This window comes from Perna viridis, chromosome 14 (assembly GCF_037379345.1).
Source record: "Perna viridis isolate PV_CMFRI_1.1 ecotype Kerala chromosome 14, ASM3737934v1, whole genome shotgun sequence".
NCBI lineage: Eukaryota > Metazoa > Mollusca > Bivalvia > Mytilida > Mytilidae > Perna > Perna viridis.
The window spans coordinates 15,293,093-15,315,369 of NC_142458.1; the positions used below are offsets into that span (position 1 = coordinate 15,293,093).

General features: G+C 33.5%; 2 long non-coding RNA genes across 17 annotated transcripts in view; both read left to right on the forward strand.

Moving 5' to 3' along the window:
• The first annotated feature begins 459 nt into the window (after nt 1-459).
• Nucleotides 460-21,138, forward strand: LOC148598352 (uncharacterized). 16 transcript variants are annotated; one of them, XR_015918551.1, is made up of 12 exons: nt 661-930; nt 4,853-4,998; nt 5,993-6,092; nt 6,722-6,858; nt 8,305-8,419; nt 10,444-10,562; nt 13,667-13,857; nt 14,545-14,654; nt 16,999-17,098; nt 17,890-18,019; nt 19,076-19,169; nt 19,468-21,138. It is a non-coding gene; the product is annotated as an uncharacterized LOC148598352 (long non-coding RNA). The 16 variants fall into 16 exon arrangements; XR_015918545.1 differs by lacking the exon at nt 19,076-19,169 and adding an exon at nt 11,232-11,324 and having other exon boundaries at nt 670-930; XR_015918546.1 differs by lacking the exon at nt 19,076-19,169 and adding an exon at nt 11,232-11,324 and having other exon boundaries at nt 726-930; nt 13,667-13,739.
• A 556-nt stretch (nt 21,139-21,694) lies between these two features.
• LOC148598353 (uncharacterized) overlaps nt 21,695-22,277 on the forward strand; it is a 48,471-nt gene continuing 47,888 nt past the window's right edge. The window contains exon 1 of the long non-coding RNA XR_015918555.1: nt 21,695-22,077. This is a non-coding gene — a long non-coding RNA (uncharacterized LOC148598353). The remainder of the gene's footprint in view (nt 22,078-22,277) is intronic.

Consider the following 22,277-nt stretch of genomic DNA (forward strand, 5'->3'; position numbering starts at 1 on the left):
AGTAGTATGGTTCGTGCGCAATAAAACTCGAAAACAAGAATTAAAATTGGAAATGATTGTATTGTTTTGAGATTTATGTTTTTTTTTTTTTCATTGATGTTGCCATTTGTCATACGGAATTCGTTTTGTGTTTACATTCCACCTATTCGATGTTCAATACACTCTATCCGACAATCAATTTACTGAACACAATATACGATGTGGTTTACTAGATTCAATATAGCCATTTTTCGACAAACGTTAATTTCCCAACCATGCAATGTTGCGTTCAGAAATTAAAAACGATATATATATATATATATATATATATATATATATATATATATGCGCCCTGGCCGTTTTGGGCGAATACGATATTTTCCGACGTTAGTAGAATTTGTTTGGTCGAAAATATTGATTAAGTTATGAGGCATTTTTTTAATATCGGAGGTTATATAGTGTCATTTTTTGCAGGTCAATCGATTGGTCAGTTGTATTTTAAGTTTAATTTGATGAAAAAAAAAATTCTCCCGATCAAATTTCGCCCTTATTATATAATACTCAAGTGAAAAAAGTTGTTTTGAAACATGGATATGTTGGGGGAACCAGGAAAAGAGGTTCATTTTTAGGGTAAGTGTAATACATTATCAACAGCAGCATTTTCGTTGAGATTTTACCACCATTTCAATAAAGAAAGACACTTATTCAAAGGATTGAAGAGCAAAATTTTCTCATGAAAAATTCCACGATTATTTGGGACTTGCATGTTCCACAACAGAACCTCGAACGATAGCCACACCCATATGGGTTTTTTTTTCTGACTGTTATCCGAACATAAGTCATTCCAAACAGGTAACCATCCTTTTGCTATAAGGAATTTATCGGACCTTTTCATAATTGAGGATAATTAAGACCCGAGACGATTTGAATGTGTAATGGCAGTACAGGCAGGTAATCAAGTCAAGTAAACCTTATTAAAAGTCGATAAATCAAACAGGAAATATAAGCTCTGTACAACTTTTGAAATCGTCATAGTGTAATTTTTGCTGACTTACAAAATGTACACTGCTCTCGCAGATTCATCAGCGGTAAGACCTCACTAACCTACATTCAAAACAAGGACGTCCATTTTAAAAACATTTCGGGTCATTTTGTATTGGTCCAAATTTCCTCTGACACTGCAACCCTCTTCTTTTTATTTGGATATTGATATGTCGGGTTGGGGTCAGAATGATGTGCCATACAAAAAGTTGGAGAAACAGCGGTACCGCGGAGTACCGCCCTTCAACTGCTTGTATTTGTAACAACTTTCAAGAATCAAGTTGAAATTGTGCATGTCATATCTACCTAGTTTGGTTCCGGGATCATTTTCCTGTATGCTGATACCAAATTTGCTACAAAAATTACCTTTTTTTTTGAAGTTTTGATCATTTTCCATGAGAGACCCTGTTTTGTTGACATTTAAAATGTTTTAAAATTTTTGAACCGTAAAAGAGAGCATGTTACTTTTGGAACGGAAGGGTAGTACACACGTGATTTTTCTGTGGAATTTTGAAATATTCTGTTAGATTCCAGTCTTAAAAATCGTTTCTGCTCTGTTCCTCCCATAATGTAATTCTTGTAGTTAATTTGGTATTAGCATACAGGAAAATGATTCCAGAATCAAAGAGTAATCAAGGGAACCAAGGTTATATTGGTAATAAAAAGAATGTAATCTAGGGACAAAGACTAGATATGGAAAACAGACATTTACAACAAAGAACATAGAGCAGTGTGGAAAACAACCGCTCGCCAAATACGAGTAGATGTGTATTTTGGCGAGTTCTCATTTGCTTACACTCGTCAATTTGGCGACCATCAATTGATTGGCAAGGTCCAAGGAAAGTTAACCAGCCAACAGGTTACTTAGTAAAACATCCCTTAACATCATACATTATAAATATGTTCCCTTCATTTTAAGAAGTTTAGCTTGAATATTTCAAGTGAATTTTGGCATGATATGCACAATTTTATTGACTTGTAAAGCATTGTTTACGATCTGCCATTTTAATTTCTGGTAAATGGGATGCGCCAAAACCTAGGCGACGGGCCTGATTTCGTATTAGTATTTAAACGAAATTATCTTGGTAATTTAAGATTTGTTACCTTGCAAATTAGTTGTTTATTGCTAAAATAAAAATGAACAAGAAATGGAGTACTTATTTTGTTACTGTAAAGTACTTGAAAAACTTAAATGGGAGGGTATATTCGAAAATGGAAAAGTTTTTGATAAATTTAAAAACAAATGAAAAGATAGTTGCAGAAAGACAGGAGATAGTCAAATCCAAGAGAAAAAAGATGATAGTACAGAAAAAAAAAAATGTGGGTAGTTGAATTTATATTTGACTAGCAAGATCAATATTCCACTAGCCAGAATGGCAAGTTGGGAAAAAATGGTTTCTCACACTGATAGAGTAACTAAAATCATACATACTAAGTAACAAAAGGAAGTGAAAAACTCGGACTCCACTAAAAATTGGGAGCATGGACCAGGTGCACCGGTAGGGTAAGCGTCCTCTGCTTTTCTAGAAACACCTGCGGAGTTGCTCATAAAAAGTCAAGTCTGGGTAGACAAAAGAGGAAAGGAAAACTATGACCCGTTGAATAAATCAGTTTTCATGGTGCAGATGGATACACCATAACGATCCACAAACTAGGTAGGTGTGACATGCACAATTTCAACTTGAAAGTCATTACAAGCGGTTGAAGGGCTGTACTCTGTGGTACCGCTGAATCTCCAATTTTTTGTATAACACATCGTTCTGACCCAACCCTACATATCAATATCCAAATGAAAAAGAGGAGAGTTGCAGGGTCAGAGGAAATATGGACTAATTTTGTATGTGGACCATATTAGCTAAAGGATTGATTTAGAGATAAGCCTCTTGGTGACCTGAGGCCAAGCCCTCCAATATGGATTATGGTTATCTTAATTTCCATTGCCTCTTTTTCTCTAGGCAATGTTAAAAGGCAAGGGTGTTAAGATACTGATAGTGATAGGGATTTTTTGCTAAGGAGAAGAACGCTTCATTGATTTTCCAGATGTCAGAATGACAGGACACTATTAAAGGGATGGCATTTTTTTTACAAGAAAACAATCGAATGCCATCATACTTGCATTGATATGTTGTGGTTCATACACTACATGAAATTAATTTTCAAACTACATAGGTACCCTATGGAAAATGCATTACTAATAATTGCGCTCTTGTATCCTATAGAGAATGTGTACTTTCACATTCACTTTTTTTCTTCATCACTGTTTTTTGGTGCTTAGCTTTCCTGCAAACTCTGTGGTGACTTTGATCATTCTTTTTTTTTCAAAATTGATGCTTTTTGGGCTGATATTGAGAAAAAGTTTTTCAAAAAGGCTATTTTAATGGGCAATGAAAGGGATGCATTGAATGGATAGGGGCACGGAAGTCCAAGTCAGGTTATGGGGTCCTAGTAGTGAAATGGCCTGATGGAGAGGGCAAAAGGGAGACTGCACACAGGCTTTCCTACATGATAAGGCATAGGATCACAAGGGATGATTTTCAAAAATCTTTTAATGACAAAGAGTGCAGCCATATCTGCCATGAGAAACTGTGTGTCAAGCCAGACCACATAGCCATATAACAACATGAGTTTAACCAGGAGAGAATTCACTGCAAAAGTCAAGGCCTCTGCTCAAAATCACACAAACCATATTGTTTAATATTTAATTTTATTAATATAAAAACTATTTTCTAACAGAAATTCTCCTTTTCTTTTTTTTACACTGTAGGAATGGTCTGTGTGTTTGTTTCGAGAAGAAGGTTTCTGTTCTTTTTCACTTTTCAGTAGCGAGTTTTTCTCATACGCAATAATTTCACTTAATTTTTCATACAGTTTCAGTGATGTCACTAAGTTTTTAAGTAGCTGGCTAATTAGATAAAGTAGGTGGCGAACCCGCCCATTATGGCAGGGGGTTTGTTAAGCCTAAAAAATGTGATATTTTTTTAAAATTTTGAACAAATTGTTTATTATTGAAAAGTTCCCCATTGCATAGACCCTTCTTTTTTCCACTTAAGACAAGTGACAACAAAGTAATTATAAATAATTTGAGCTTTTAATTATTTTTTTTTGTCTAAATTGTTTTGCTAACTAGCATAATTAACCACTCCCATATCAATCTTTTCTCTCATTACACGCTTGAACCATCAATCGATCCAATCTTGTTGAAAATTTTGTTTTGACAAAAATGGCACTTGTCATACCCAATGACCTTGCTAGTATTTTATCGAATTAAAATAAGATATTAAATATCATCAATAATATGATTGTTAATTTATATCTATATTTATGTCACTGTCTGTCTTTTTGGCCTTAGCTGGCCCTGGTGACAAAAAACTACAGATAGATGATTGTCCCTGTGTCACAGGCTTTGACCTTTTACGGCCCGACATGTTGCTTTTTGCTGACCGGAAATGAAGTATTTTTAGTTCAGTAAAAATAAGAAAGTCTATATTTAGAAACAGGGAAAAACGCGGACTATTTATTTTAGCAACCGAACAATACATTAAAGTCACACCGATGCGTCGTTCAAGTGCAATCTTTAATATTTGTGGATGAATATTGTCAGTATATTATATAAAGAGGGTCTTGAAGAATATTTCATGAATTTTATTTTTGTGGGGTACGAAAGTAGCCGGCGACGTTTGAAAGAGTAGGCGGCGATTTTTGCCGGCTGCTGGCTTCTAATGACATCCCTGAGTTTGTACAGTTTTTCACGTTTTTCACCTCTATATTTCTTGTATTCCATTGTTTGCTTATGCTGCTTTTGTAAAATGTCTAATTTCTGCACACTTTTTAGAGCCTGGTAAGCTGTACTCCCAACTGGAATGTCACAGTGTAAGGCACTACACAACTCAAGGATGGATTCACCTGGACCAAGATTTACACTATGGATGGCTGAGTGTGCCCTTCCAGAATAGTTCTTTTTGTACATTACATTTGAAGGTAAGGAACGCCTTATGCTACGATTCACACCCTCGACAAAGTTAGTGTTCATATTAAGCCTGGTCTTCTCAAGTGCTTTTGGTCCGAGGCACTTATTTACTGCGATACGAATAAAATCCATGTTTTCATGGGTATGCATGATTTTGAATGTCTTTGGTAGTAGACTTCTCTTCTTGAGCCACTCACTCTTGCCACATACAAAAGAATGTTTCTTGCATAAGTCATGTTTTCCCATGTAGCACCGTATAACTGCATCAACTGTATGAGACATCTTTGATTTAACTCTTTTAAAATTTCCTCCGAATTGCTTAGTAAATACAGCAACTTCAGAATTGCACCTTTCAGTTAAGTCTGTTGCAAAGTTATTCAGTAGCTTTTGGCGTTGCTTTTGTGTCCGTGCTGGCATGATTTTTAGGAGACTTTTGTCTTTTTCCACACTTTTCCGCATATTTTCCGACAAATGCCTGGTATCAATGAAATGCTGAGGCTCAGTTTTTGATTTTCCCTCCTCATACAAATCAACTGCAGCTCTGTAAGCTGAACTGTCTGGGTCAGTAACTAAATAGTCTACTTCTATGTTGTCTTTTAAAAGGTCTTCAAGGCACTCCCTGGCCCATGCATATTCATCACCAATGCTCTTCACCAATGGAATATTAGCACTGCATTCATCAGTACATTCAGACTGGAGTTGGCATGAGTCAAAAATCAATATCTAGTGAAGAATGCTCTGAACAGAGCTTATTTTTGTCAACCAAATTAACAATTTTATGTTTTTTTGTTACATTTTCAGCTGATTAGCTTGTTGGAACGGTGTGCGTCCAATTCCTGGGTTGGGTCTGTTGCTGTACATGCCATCCATTTGAACACTAATACATCTTGGATTTTTCTTTCCTCGGAGGCGGTTTATTTCAACTAATTCTTCCCTTCTTCTTTTCATGTCTTTTTTTACAACTTGTACAATGTTTTTATATACTTTATTTGTCCTTCTTTGCAGGCTAGAGGCTGCTGGAGTTGAGATATTGCCACTTAGAAAGATTTTGCACAAGCTTGTAGGACAAATTGGAGTCTGACTCAGGCCAACTAGTACACCAGTTGTTAGTTTTGAGGGTTTTCTACCCGGTCTGCTGGTTTCAAGTTCCTCATACTGTGTATACATCTTCGAAAAGTATTTAAACGATGCGCAAATAAGTCGAAATCTTGATGAGAAACCTCTTTTTTCTTCTTTGTCCAAATCGTATAGTAAAATACCATCACAGTCTGGACTTTTCATCATATGCTCTCTAAATGCGCAATTCCACATGTTTTCTGACTTGTAAAGGCACAGCACTCTGTGGGAATCAGAATTCAACCTGAAAATAAGAGAAGAAACCATATTTTATGTCCTACTAACACTAAAGTTATTTCTATATTCAAATGCAATTTACAGTTATCTCCCCCTTAATTTTAATATTTTTTTTAATGGAGCATTTATGTACATTTGGCTGATATCTAGTTGATTTTTTCCTACTTTATAACTTAAATAAAGGTTAATTACTATACAAAGTGCAAGAATTTGTGTTCTTGGAAATAAATTAGCAAGTTTTAAGGAAAAACTAAATAGTTTGAAAATTGTGCACATATGGCATATATTGTTTATTTTTTTTTTTTATCTACATTAATAAACTGTTTGATTGTAAGTTAATTACCTTATTTATTATTACATGTCCTACCTTTTTTTTTTTAGCTCCTTTCTTAGATTTCCTAGCAACAGGAACAGATTTAGATTTTGGTCGCAGTAACTTGGCCGCACAACTGGACCGCTCTGCCTTCTCCTCAGGATCAGTGTATGGATCATTAACAACCAGTTCATGAGTTTTCCTTGTAAGTCTAATGTATTTAGGTGTTTCTAAGTCACTTTTCACTGTTGAAAGTTTAGTCCTTGCTTTTTTGTGAGGTAAATTCCCAGATTTAAATGTGTATTTATTTCCTTTTTTGAATCCTGACATTTTATAAATTTGAAATGTTGACTCTGTTAATTTAGCATTGATAAGTGTTGATGTGCTCTGATGCAAGTTTATTTTATACACTTGTTTTGCAGTACAGGTTGATGTGAAAAGTTCAGTCTTTGCACTATTTACAGGATAAACAACAGGTGCCCCCCCTTCAAACATATAAAATTCTTCAAAGATGCCATTTGATGATCTCATGGCTCTTCTATAGTTATTATGATGACAAGAAAAATTTGTTGCTGTCATTCTGGTACCTCTTATCACCAACGATTAAAAATTACATGATAAAGTTAGAAAGTGGATCTTCATTTCACTTAATTTAGAAAGTTTTGAACCTTTTTTTCCATTTTTTTTTTGTATTTTTACTATTAAAAGGGTAGATTCTACCCTTAATAAATTTAGATTTCAACTTGTACATGCATAAAAGGAGTATTGCTTAAAGTGTTGGAAAACATAAGTGAGAATAATTTCTAAGATATTTTAACAAGAAATTTTCCATTTTTAATTTTTGATTTTTGCTTTCTGTGGAAATTTTTCAGCACTGGCCGCAAACTCGCACTCCAACCTAAAAAGGGAATATCTCGACTAAACTTTAACGGATTTTCACCTAACTTGGTTTCTGTACTTGTGTTAAGATGTGCTTTATAAATGCGAACTTGAGTACTGATTCTTAACCGCTTCATGTTTTGATAGGATACAAATGCGCAATTATTTGTTTACATTCTACCGGGAACTTTTTTACTCCAACATGGTACTGAGTACTGAATACAAGGTGGTACCTGATTGGTTGGATATGGCTTGAAATTTATTTTCATTTCAAAACTTACCCATTTATGATTGATTTTATTTTGGTAATAATTAATAATTTGTTATAGGGTTGAAATGATTTCTCATAAATGAAATCTAGGTGCTTCATTTTTTTCCAGTGTATTTTGTGCTGAATTTTCAAGAGTCCATAACAACTGAAATTTCGGTCAACTTTTGCCGCATGACCATATACTTTTTTTTTGTGCAAATAAAAAGTATGCTTTTCTAGTTTTAGGAACTGAAACCCATTTTCTGCTAATTTGTGTGGTTTTGTTGAAATTAATTTTCAAACTACATAGGTACCCTATGGAAAATGCATTACGAATAATTGTGCTCTTGTATCCTATTACAGTTCTCGATGGATGATGGGAATATTTTACACATATCATGTAACATAAACAAAATTCAGACACAGCTGACAGCTGCAAATAAGACAATGATTGCCTTTCCTATCTTGGAAAAGCTATGTTTTGATGTGGATAATACATTTGGAGTTATATTTTTTTCCCAGGCGAGGTAGGTTCTTGACAACAGCAACAGTGGAACAACGGAGATACACGTACCTGTACATACATCCATGTGTTTCCTGAAGTTTTTAAAAATCACATTCACTGTTTGGAATAAATGTAAGTAAAAAAAAATAGGAAAAGGCTTGAAAACTATCAGAAAAGATGAATTTATTTTTACAAAACGTAATCTTAACCTTATTATATATATATTCATCCAATAACAGTAGAGGCTAAAAACCACTAATTCCACTTCCCATAGGCTTCTATGCTAATTTCACAATATTCAATGGCTTCTCTGGACTTTACCTTAACTTTAACCTGCAGAGGACTATATATCAGCATGATTCTACATATGCCAGCTCACAATCCTCTGAATGGCATGTGGGGTTAGCTGACTTGCAGTGCGGTACTGGTCACCGGAAGTGAAGTGTCTATAAATAGCATGGGAAATCCCAGTGTTTTCACAAGATAGGGGTATATTTAGAAATCATTATGGAGATTAGGCTTCACATCACAAGAAGCAAAATGCACCTATAAAATGTACAGAAATGTTTTTCCTTTCAGAAACTGTTTAAATTTTTTAAATGAGATGAGAACTTTTTTCACAGCACTATGAGGAACAGGGGTAATTTCTGCGTAGAACTATTTTTGCGTACGTTCCAAATACTCATTGCTTGAATTGGTGGTCTGTAACCTAAATAGAGCAGTCTACATATGAAGATACATGTATATATATTAAATTAAACCTTGTTCAGACACATATTATGTGACAGGATAAATAGTAGTTATGCAAGGGAGAGTGTACATTTGTATTACTTGTACAGGGCACAATGACCAGTTTAGTTTATTTATATATATGTACAAATGTGTATTAATTCCTACATGTATCAATGAAAAATCATGTGGAGTAGATGTAAGATAGAAATAATGTCAATTGTTAATAAATAGACCAAGAATTAGTTTGCAATTCTAACTATTGCTTGTCTTCTCTGTTTGTCCAAACTTTAAAAGTTTTAGAGAATTTTATTATCCAACATAAAATGTATAGAAATGCCCATCATTTACAACTGGTAGTTACGATTTGGAAATTCCTACAGCCGGTCACTAGGAAATCACAGCCATGCATTACTAATTTTAGTATGGGGCATTAATAGTTTTTCTTCCCTTTAATAAGTGACAACTTTAAGTAAGAGTGATCTAATTCAATTACATGTAATTAGATTAGGAGATTTAAAGTTGTTGAAAGATGGTACTGGAACTGAGTATATTGAATTATTAGGTATGTTTAATCTTGTACTAGAGATTAATTATTATTTTCTTTTTTTTATTGGGGTGATTATTAGAAACAACACCATCATGATTTATTTTCATAAATATTTGATTCATCGAGATACAGACTTATTTCAAATTAAGGTGAAATCATATGTTTCAGTAATAGATATAAAGTTGGTTAAAAAAAGTATCAATGCAAAGCCTTTTCCATATTGGCCCTGTAATATGCCCTTTTTATTAATAGCCTCGGATGGCTGTAATGGCCATTATTAATACCTCGGGCATGTAACAGGGCCAATACAGAAAAAGCCATACATTAATACTATATTAACATGATGCCCTTATTGTTTGCCTTGTGCAGTCAAATATGGTAAGATGCCCTTATTGTTTGCCTTGTGCAGTCAAATATGGTAAATACATGTAGATTTGTGATATTAAATATCTGAAATCTACACATTTCATCTTTAGTGCTCTTAGTAATAACACAAATTGTATGTCTTTAAATGACATGAAATGTAAATACTTAATATGAGTTTGAATTAAAAAAAAATATGATAATATCTTGAAAACTATAATAGATAGAATGAAACTTTTGATTGACGAAATGATCCTCATGATATGCCCTAACAAAGTTTTCATGGAGTCATACTTGTCCAACACCATTTTGTTACAGTTATTGCCTTTGAAAGCAAAAATTTAAACAGATGAGGGATTTTGGCTCCTGGGAGCCTCTTGTTTATATGTTCCAGGCTCATCCAGTATTGAGTCATAAGTTGTAAAATTCCTGATTGTAGAAACAATTCTTAACTTTTTTTCATTTTTTGTGTCTTTTGTTTATCATATTCATATTTCTCATTTTGTCTTTTCAGCTTGGTGACTGGATACAAATTTGTCGGAAGTGGCAAGATTCCCCTGGTCCATGATTAATCCTGCTTGCACTTGTAATCAGACAGTAGTTTGAATTAATAGGAGCAGAACAGATCCTCAGGTGAGTGGATTCTTTTGGATCTGACTTTCCATAGCCTCGGTTTACAGCCTCACACTTAAGTGTCACTGTCCCAAAACGAGTCTTAACGAAGTTTGTCCGACCAAATCTAATGTTGATTATATTACACCCAAGTCTCTTATCATCCTCTGTCATGTACAAGCATTTTGCTTCCACATCTGGCATAAAGTCTTTGCCCCAGTGATCTTGCTCAGTACCTTTACATACATAGGAGTATGATTTGTACTTTTCTAAACAATGTCTTGTATAACACGCAATGATACTATCTGTTGCATAGCTAAATCTGTTTACAAGTTTGTTCATATCTCTTGCAAACTCCCTAAGACTAAGAGCGAAGTTGAACCCTTTGTGCAGCTGTTGCTTAAGTCAAAAGCAAATCGTTTTTTTTTTAGCATTGTGCAATCTGTTTTAGTTACAAACTGTAGCATCATTTCATTAAATTTAGCATTGTCACAGTCTCGCATTTGTGATTTGGCTAAGTATCTGGTGTCGCGACGGTTCTCAGGTATGATTATTAAATTTTCTTCTTGTTTCCGGCTAAATCCTCTGAACGTATGACTATCACCATCTGTTGTTAATTGTCCTAATATAAATGGTCATTTAGCATATCACCCAATATTTCAAAATACCTCTCTTCATTGCCTATTGTAGCACTCCATTTAATGTTAGCTGAACAGTTACCGGGACAGCCTGGGCACTCTGGATCTCGTCCAAGTGATCTTAGATTGCTTGCTGTCTTACAAAGTATGTTTGCATCATGAAACTATAAGTCTCTTCTTTACTGTTACATTTCTGCTAGTGAGCTTCTAGCTTGGGTAGAAGGCTGAAACTGTGTTGTTCTATGGTGACAAGAATTTTTTTGTATTGTGTGTCAGTTTCAGCTAGTATAGGTGTGTTTTCTGGGAACCCATATCTTCAAAGTGCCATTTTTAGCTCGCCTGGCCAAAGGCCATATGTGCTATTGCCATCACTTGGAGGCATCATGAAACTATAAGTTTCTTCTTTACTGTTACATTTCTGCTAGTGAGCTTCTAGCTTGGGTAGAAGGCTGAAACTGTGTTGTTCTATGGTGACAAGATTTTTTTGTATTGTGTGTCAGTTTCAGCTATTATAGGTGTGTTTTCTGGGGACCCATATCTTCAAAGTGCCATTTTTAGCTCGCCTGGCCAAAGGCCATATGTGCTATTGCCATCACTTGGAGTCCGTCGTACTTGTCCGTCGTCGTTAAACAATTTTTCAAAACTCTTCTCCTCTCACACTACTTGACCAATTGGTACCAAACTTTGTATGAATATTCTTTGGGGTATCCTGCATAGAATTGAAGTGGGGATTTTTGATCCATCAAAAAAAAAAAAAGGCCTCCGTTACTAAAAATAGAACATAGGGGTCAGACAGTAGTTTTTTGCATATATCTCCAAAACTGTAGGTTTAGCTGATTTAAAAAATTTCCATTTTCATATGATAAGCCATGTTGGAGTTATTGCTCTTTTTCAATGTTTTTTCCTATTTTTAATGTTATTTCTTTAAAAAATCTTCTCCTTTGACACTGCTTGACCAATTGGTACCCAACTTCTAATGAGTGTTCTTTGGGGTATCCTGTATAGAACTGATGTGGGGATTTTTGATCCATAAAAAAAATGGTCCACGTTAATAAAAATAGAACAAAGGGGTTAGACAGTAGTTTTTCACATATATCTCCAAAACCATTAGGTTTAGCCAAATTCTTTCAAAATATGATACGATCCTTATTTGTAGGACTACAAAAGTCTTCTGGCATAAGAGTTGTTAGATGCCTCCTTATAAGAGTTATTGCCCTTGACAGGGGAAAATGACAGGTTTTTATTTTTTCAGTTTTCAGCCAATGTCTTGAAAACTATGATAGATTTTAACTTTCATTTGCTGAAATAATACTTATGATAAGTCCTATCAAAGTTTTCTTGAGTCAAAATTGTTGGGGAATTTCTTGTTTAATTTATTGCCCTTGAAAGGCAAAATTCAACCAGGTGAGCGATTCAGGCTCCTAGGAGCCTCTGGTTTTCAGTGACTTGGCCACTGTTGACCCTGATTTGATCAGACTACACACAGTCTGATGATAGAGTTGCCAGTGCCCTTGTTGACTTTATGGATTGGCGTATGGATTCAACTGGAAAAATTTCTCGCATAGTTTATATTTGCTGGTACAGTACTTCTAATAGCGTGATTAAGGGGCTCAACTTATATGTAGCAAGCATCACTTTATCTAGGCGGTAGTTTATAATTTGTTGTAAAACATGTTTGGACTTCTCATTTGATTCAATTTCAAAATTTCCCTGCTTTAAGTAAGCATTTTTTTCAATCCAAGTCTTAGATTTCTTAATTTTTGAACATGCAAATAAATAAAGTTAACATTTTGAATGGTTACCACAGGAACAGTTCACTATGATACTATGGCATCAGTAACATATGATAGTTTTGATAGAGCCCCATCAGGAATTTTGTAGTGTCATGTATTCTGCTTGTCACCTTGCTGCTATGTCAGAAGCAAACAGCCCATGGAGGTGTTTTTTTTTGGGGGGGTTTCAAGCGAGCTGCATTATATCACACACACTTGACAGATTTGTCACATACTTCCTATGGTTGGCTGACATGGGTCTTTTGTTGAGGTAATGTACTGGTTCAGTTGAAGTAAGACCTTTGTTGACCATGCTTTCTGCAGCATTATATGCACTACTGTCTGGATCTGTGGTTACTTCATTAAGCTCAAACCCATCTCGCAGTTCTTGCCCAGGCTTGTTCATTTCCAATACTGTCTTGCATGTTAATTTAGTTTTTTACTGTATGCTTTTTCTTTTTTGATGAGCACAGCTTTGATTTTTGATTTGTGGCTACAACATAATGTTTGAATGTTTCATTGTCAGTTACAGAGAAGTTAGACTGTGTTGCTAGTTGGAATGGCGTTTTTCCAATACCTTAATATATTCTGCTGATATAGATTCCATCGGCCTGGACATTTATTGTCTTAGGATCCTAGCCATGTAGTCTTTTCACCCTTTTTACCTTTTCTCTCTGCATTTTCATGTCTTCATTTTTCTTTTCTGTTATTTTAGCCACTTAATTTGATCTGTACTGCATACCTGATACAGATGGAGGGGGGATATTTGATGCCATACAAACTTGATGGTAACTTGATGTACCTATTGGTGTGTGTTGAAGACCCACTTGCCTGCCTACATTTACATGTATTTTGGCTGCACAACGACCGCGCTTGTTGCTTTCAACGTCTTCGTACAAGTTAAAGGTTTTTGATTTGTATTTGCACTTAGTACACTTTGCCACTTCTGTTCAAGCTGAATCCCATTTCTTTTCTTTCAATAAATCCTGTCTAAGTAACCTTTTTACTTCGGTGACATTTGTATGTGCTCCCTAAATACTTTATTCTACATGTCACTATTTTTTCCTATTGTTACAGTTCTATTTGTCTTTCTTTCAGATCTGTAGGCACAAATAAAAGTTTTTACTATAAATTTCCTTCTAATTCAATTTTAGAAAGGATTTATTTTTCATATAATCAATCAGTTGAAAAATGGTCTATTTAATTACCTCCCTTGTTTTCATTATTTTTTTTATCATGCACCATTTACATCATATGCTCATATTTCTGTTTTCCATATCTACTTTTTATAGTAATTTCATAGCTGTATTTCTTGACGGTGAATAAAAATAAAAGTTTTATGTAGGTTTCTCTTGTTTTTAAGGATTTCAAAAAAAAAATGGGGGGGGGGGCTATTTTCATGTGTTCTACCATAGACATTTGAAAAACTCCAAAACTCTCTATTTTACATGTATTGAAAAACTTTCTTTTTTTACATGTATAAATATGGCTTTCATATATCAAAGTACTTCTGAATAACTTATTTAGTTAGATTAATGTAAAGATTTGTCTTGTGCAGTCTTAATTTTATTCTCAGCACATTTTCCACTTCAGTCTTAGCTGCCTGATTTGTACACAACAACTGCACAGATGTCATGGAGACTGGAATTTCTGTTGAATGTTTGCTTGTTGGAGATTTAGTCACAAGATCATATTCATCCAGTGTTAGTTTCACAAAATTAGTCACTTGTATTTCATATACTTCAGAATTTGTATGTGTAAGCCCTTTATTGTGGGGTGTGTTTCCATTCCTAAACTTGTATTTTTTCAAGTGAACAGCATAGTGTCCCTTTTTTAAAATTTTGTCATGAAATTGCATTGTAAAATTCTAGAAACAATATTTGATTATCATTACCAGATATTCTTGTGCCTTTTTTTTTGGTTAAGTGGTTTTCTTCAAGAAATCAACAGAATTTTTTTTAAATTGAAAAGTCAGGAGTTGAAAATTCCTAAAGCCCGATGCCCAGGACTAAAAAAAATGCACCTCGGGACTTGTCATTTTTCAATGAAATAAGTCTGTCGGGCATGGCAAATCTAAAAAAAATAGAACTAATTTTTGAAAGATTTCGTTGTCATTATTTGGACCATGTTTCTTGATCTATTCCCTGACCTATAAATAGTAATAACTTTATTTTTAGAATGGGTATTTACTAGATCCTTCTATTGATTAGTCATTCTCAAGTCTGAATCACACCTGCGCTTGATCAGACACATTTTTTGACATGCTACAAATTTTATTAATCAAGCGCTGGAATGATAAAGATCAAATTTTGTTGATAATTTTTTGAGGATAAGATCGTTGCTCAATTATAATTTCACGGTTAAAAAAAATGCAGAAATGGAAAGCTGATAACAAGGCATCAGATGTGGAGATGGAATCAGTTGACACTGTGTCTTCTTCCCTGCAATCCTAGAATTATACATAAGAATATCAGATAACAAAATTGCATTTATATTGATTGGGACTTGACATAACATTGTTCGGGCTTAGTGTACAAAAGATGAAAAAGTCCAGGGCTCGGGTCTTCCCAAAAAAATGTTCAACCCCTGAAAGTTTTGCTGAATAATATAAAATTTACTCTGGCCACAAGTGGAGGCAAGATACTAAATAAAGCATAATATTTGGTCTTTGAATATAAAAATGAGTAATTTACTGAAAAATATTTAGGTTTGATGGAATTTGTTCCCTTATAGGTATAAAACCACTAAATATTCATGAGATCAACAAGCACTGCCCATTTTGGGGAGAAAAAATTGAGGTAAGGAAATGAGTGCCAGAACTTAGACCATTGAATAACACTGCTTGGTTTGAATTTTTTCTTACAGTACTTTCATTTTTCTACTAATTTTTTTTTTTTTTTCAAGAACTGAAATATTTTTTTTCACCAAGGATCTAAAGAATAGGGATGTCCTGTATAGAAACACAGTGCTGAAATACATTGTTTACAAACAAGCCATGTGAATTGCCAAAAAGTTCTGCATGACCATATAGTTTGACAGCGGCATAAGATGAAACTATATATCTTTTTATCTAAACAATATATGAAAAATCCAGGTTTTGAATGGTAAAAAAATATGGGTGTTGATTGAGTGATGGCTAAGCATAGAAAGTAATGGGAGTTTTTTCCAGAATTTATACCTATAAAGGAGAATGTTCGGTAAGGACCCTTTTTTGCCTCTTAATTTGGGCTTTTTTGAAAATTTGATTATCTGATTTCTAAGTAATAGCAGTATAGTAAAATGGTGGCAAACACTGAATTTAAGATGTTTTTGACAAGATTTATGATTTTATTCCAGAAATAACAGTGTGCATTTATGAGACTTTTACAAAAACCTTGAACATTTCTGCAATTTTTACGGTGTTTTTTGTGTGGAGCGGAAGTTGCCACACATCTGTTGACTCAAGATATTTTTACACGAGTTGTAACTGACAATTATACACAAAATATATGAAGCAAGAGATTCAACATGCATGTGGCCATTGTTCAAAGAGTAATAAACTACACAAAATTTGGTGTTTTCCAGCCTTTTTAACAGATTTTTCCAATCTCGGTCAAGTTTGAAGGGCTTATATGTTCAAATTATTACCATAAACCAATCAAATCAACTATAGAACACATTAAAGAGCTTGAGAAACAATATTAGAGTTTCTTCATGTAGACTTTGTTTTTGAGGCCAGATTTTGCCCTTAACAAACCAACTTCTTTGTCGGCTACAACCTTATTTCCCATGGAAGTTATAAAAAAAACCTTGTAAGGTATTTCAAAACATATCACATTTACTCAAGATTTTTTTAAAAATTTTATCGCAAACTTTGCCTGTAGTAATAGGTACAAGTATTGTATTGATATTCTTGAGCGGGTCTACGTCAAAACATGGAGGCTAATAAAATAGTCAGAGTTCCTTTTATGTTTTTTTTTTAAACAGCTGCATGTAATTTTTAACTTGAATTTTGGCCATATTTAAAGATGTATCCAAGTAGATAAAATGTGTGATTTTTATATACAGATTCAAAGACAGGAAAGAGGAGGTATGTCCAGTTGATAAGGAGTACTGCAGCACAACACCACCAAAGTGAAAGTAGAAAACATGTGCTTTTGACTTTAAGGTTTGACAGTTTCCCAATCTTTGTGGATTGGTCTAGGTTTTTTAAGTTAAAATCAAATTTCTTGAAACATTCTATATGCATGAAAGTTGTACATGTATCATAATTCAAGATATTGATCATTACAATATAATTACAAATTAACATATCAATGATATAATTGATACACACTTATTATATAACATCATAAGCAACATAAAATTATGGATAAAATAATAATAAATCATCATGGATACGAGACTAACTAATTACCTCACTTATGTTACATTCCTTATGCATTTCTTCCTCTCTGATAATTTCAATAGAAGAATTTGTTTTTTCCTACCTACTGACATAAGCTTTAAATCATTGGGTTGAGAAACAGCAAACAAACATATTTTTGTGTTTGGGCTGATATAGAATTTTTCTGTGTATGTGTGCACACTTACATTTGAAAGTAAAAATCACTCACCTAATGCATTTTTGCTATTCTTAATTGATATTTTTTTCTAAAAATAATATATATTTTTGAGGATTTTGGTCACTTAATATCAAATTTATTCATGTTTGCCATGTTGTAGAACAATTGTAATGCAAATTTCTATTATGACGAATATTGTAGTTGTTGACAGGTCTGGAATATCTTCTTTTATCATACTTTAGTGATATTTCTTGCAGTAAACCATCAATTGTTCATGATTCAGTCTGAGGCCTAATTTGCATAGCATAATGCATAGAATTTCAAGTATTGTGGTATAATTTTGGCAAATTGTGTTTTATTTCATGTATTAAAAGTAATTATCTGTTTTTTATAGGATCAAGCAATCAATGATAGATGTCAGTTGCCAGGTTGTTTAGGTTAAACTGAACAACTGTGCCCTGCAGCAGCACCATAGGTTTATGTATTTGGAAACTGTTTGAAAATAACATTCTTAAGAGATTTTTGTAAGCATTTTTATTTGTTAGCATATAAAGCACAATCAAATTGTGTAGTTAAAATGTTGATTTTCTACTTTTCCAGAAAAAAGAACTGCTTTTTAGTAAAAAATGTGTTTTTCATTGCTTAATTTACCTAGTAGGTTAGAAAGCAAGAGATGAATAAAATAAGTAAATTTTACAGTTTTGTTTATGTATTGGGGATATGTTTTTTATAAGAAATACACTTCTTTATCAAACTAATGATGAGAGAGTTCAAGGATTATAGTGGAAACTAAAAGAATGTAATTCAGAGACAAAGACAGGCATGGATAACTGACACACAACCAAGAATAAAAAATCACTGAAATATTATACAGCAGTCCCCCTTTCTAGGGCCCCTCATTTGAAAGACCACTCCTTTCTCCTGGCCATATTTCTCTTGCATTAACTCTTTTATATACTAATTAACCCCTTTTTGAAGGCCACCTTTTTTCGGCCAAAAATATCCTTTGTCCTCTCAAAAACAACCATGCTGTTGTTTATTGACAACTTTGATAACAATGATAAACCAGAAGTTTGAGACCAGATGTTCAATAGTTTGACCTGAAAGGTTAAAGTTACACTTCTGTGATTGCACAATTGGTAAACAAAGATGACATCTGTTAAAAAAAAATGAAAGTGTTGACACTCGAAAACAAAGTCATTAAATTAACTGAAAAGGGTCACAGTTTGAGGAAGCTGGCGGCAGATTTTAAGGTGTGTAAAATGCGAATTCAAAATATTATTTGGAAAAAGGAGAACATTTTAATTATGAAAACAGTCTGACATCAGTTCATTTTTCAAAGTAAATCTGATACAATGTACACGTTCAAGTTCTTTTAATGAATGCATCTTATGTTTAAATACATTGTTATATTTTAATGTGTCATACTTGCATTTTAAACAGATAATAAAAGGCATTTTAATATTCATAAAACATGTAACAGACATTATCTGGATTATACATAAAGGTCCTACAAAAGAAAAGCAAATCTGTTACATAAGGAACATTTTGTATATATTTTCAGCCATTTTGATTTTCAGATCAATTCCTTTATAGAGACCACCCCTTTTGTAAAGCCTCTTTTATGTTGCAAATGGGTTGTTCTCTCAAGAGTGGGACTACTGTACATGCAAGGTAAAACAGAAGTAAATAAGCATCTAAGACTCCACAAAAACTGGAAGCATAACCATAGTGCACTGATATGGTAAGCATCCTCTGTTTTTCTAGCAACACCCGCTCAGTTGCTCATAAAAAGTCAATTCAGGGAAGAAGAAAAAAGAAAGAAAAACTATTGGCATTTTGTACAAATAAGTATTCATTGTGCAGATGGATTCACTACAAGTTCATGACAGCCATAAGTAATATGGTTTTATTTTGTTCAGTTTTCATTATTTATGGATTGAACTGCATTGAATTTATTTCTTTTTTTCAGGAGGGAAAAAAGCTGTCTTCCTTGATGTGTTCAGTGATTGTAATATTCCCAGACAAGGGTCAAACTATAGTATTAGACCTTTGTAAATATTTATTTGTGTCATAAAATGGATGTATTTTTTGAAAAAAAAAACACTTTTCCTATTTGTTCACCCAGGGGAATGGAGGAAAAATAGCATTTATTTTTCCGGCATTAGGTTGATCAGTCACGTACCCTGTTCAAATGAAAGGAAGAAGAAATTTGGAATAACAGATTGGTATACTGACACAGTTTGTAATGAGCATTTTTCTCTCAGATTTTTAAGGATAGAAGTTTAAAAAAAATAGGTTTATTTTATTTTAGAAAATACATAGAATATGAAATTTTGATAGATTGCATATTACAAATGAGTGTGGAGAAAAAAACTGCTGAACTTCTGGTACCTTTAAAATTCTGTATGAATGGCGATTCATGTCACAATAAGGATATTTCTATAACGATGCTTTTTAGCTCACTTGGGGTCCGTCGTCGTCGTGGACAAATTTTAAAATATCTTCTCCTCTGAAACTACTAAACTGACAGGTTTTAAACTTTGCATGATTATTCCTTAGGGTGTTTTGCACAAAATGATCGTTGGGATTTTTGATCATTAAAAAAACATGGCTACTGTTACTAAAAATAGAACATAGGGGTCAGATTGCAGTTTTTTGCAAACAACTCAAAAATTTTGCCTTTAGCAAATATCTGGCACAAATAAAATTGTTCAGCATCATGAGATGGACCTATGCCAAAATTTTCAAAATGATTAGTCAACTGATGTAGGAGTTACAGCCCCGGAAACAGATTTTTGTTTTGGATTTTTTGCATGTGCAACTTTGAAAATCTATTCAAAATCTATTGGACAGAATTCAATGAAATTTGGCATTTATGTTTCTTAGGGTATTCCACACAAAATGGTTGTTGGAATTGTTGATTCATGAAAAAACATTGCCGCCGTTACTAAAAATAGAACATAGGTTCAGATGGCAATTTTTTTGCAAATAACTCAAAAATCGTTGCCTTTAGCAAATTTCTGTCTGGGTAATATTGTTTAGCATTATGAGACAGACCTATGACCAAAATTTTCAAAACGATTGGTCATACGGCCCCTGAAACAGTTTTTTTTATATTTTCGCATATGCAACTTTGAAAATCTGCTTCTCAAAATCCATTTTACAGAATTCAATGACAGTTGGCATACATGTTCCTTAGGGTATCCCACACAAATTGACCGTTCGGATTAAGACAGGTTTTTAAAAAAAAAAAAAAAATTGTTGTCTTTAGCAACATTCTGGTTCAGGCCATGAAAGTGCTATGAAAAGCATTTCCTGCATTTGACAATTTAGTTGATTTTAACTTAGCCTGTCTCATTCCTCAAGTTTTTCAAATAAGCAAATGGTTAACCAGGTGAGCGATTCAGGCTCTCTTGAGCCTCTAGTTTCTATCGTGATAGTTTTAACTACTTACTGGAATTAACATTAAACTAATTGGTAGTAGCATTTGTTTAAAGTATTACAACACTTTGAGGGAATGGGGTTATTTATATAATTTAAAGTATGTTTCTCGCAAGTATCATGATACTTGATAATAGTGTAATGATAATTGTTGAAAGTATTTGTATTCCACTTATTTTAAATAAATTGAAAAAATATATGTTGCCATTCCCCTATCTTTTACCTTTACTTTTGAACAACACTTACCAAAACCCATCAACGTTTTTTTTAAACCCTTAGCAAAGTTACCCTATTTTCAACAAAGAAATTTGAGCAAATTGAACAATAAGTGGTCAAATACCAATGGCAGTGTTTTCAGTTAGTCCTTCGATAGGCCTCAAAGTTATTTAACTCTAATGTCTTAAAGTGAATTAATTTGTCAATCCAAATTATTTGGCCATTTCTGTTACACTAAAAAATAACATCAGAAGGAGAAAGAAGACTTTGCCTTAATTGTAGTCATACACAAATCAAAGTAGTTCTATCCCCAGGTGGCACTAAAAAGTTCAGTTAAACATCACTAGAAAATAAACATAAAAAATCTTCTAGTAATTTTGTGTGAAGCGAAGAGCTGAGAAAAGAAATAATGGTAAACATTTCAACCATTTAAATAACTGTAATTTTAGAATCTGATCATACATCGATTTCTAACTGTAGGTCAAGGTCTGTTGTATCCTTTATCTCAGTTTTTTTTTTTTTTTTTTTTTTGGGGGGGGGGCATAGATGCTATGTATCAAATATTAAATTAGGAATTTTAAAGATAATACGTCACTTATATAGTGGAAACTGAAATTAAAGGTTCTAGCTAAACGATATTCTTTCTTTCGAATCAGATCAGCTATAAAGTCGGCCTCATAAGAGTGATGAAATAGGTCAGCTAGTAGAAGAGCACAATTTGTTCCCATTGGAATGCCGACCATTTGTTGAAAAAGGCGTCCACCACAGTGGACATATATGTGTTAAACTTTCATGTACCAACTTAGAAGTACCTATACAGGGGAAACTCGTATTAAATTACGGAAATCAAATTGTCTACAGACTCCAACTACAGACCTTTAACATAATACATCCAAATTTGTTTTGCGGTCGTATAAAAATGGTAAGTCTAAGTATTTCACTAACTGAAAAATGGACTTAATTATGTAAAAAAAATAACCTTAATTTGTCTCCTTATCAACCAAAAAATAAGGCATGTGTAACATAATTCAGTAGGTAATCTTGAAATAATATTCAATTTCTTATTTTATGTAATATGAAGAGTAAATATTTGATACAAAATGGCTTGCTTAATGACTTAGA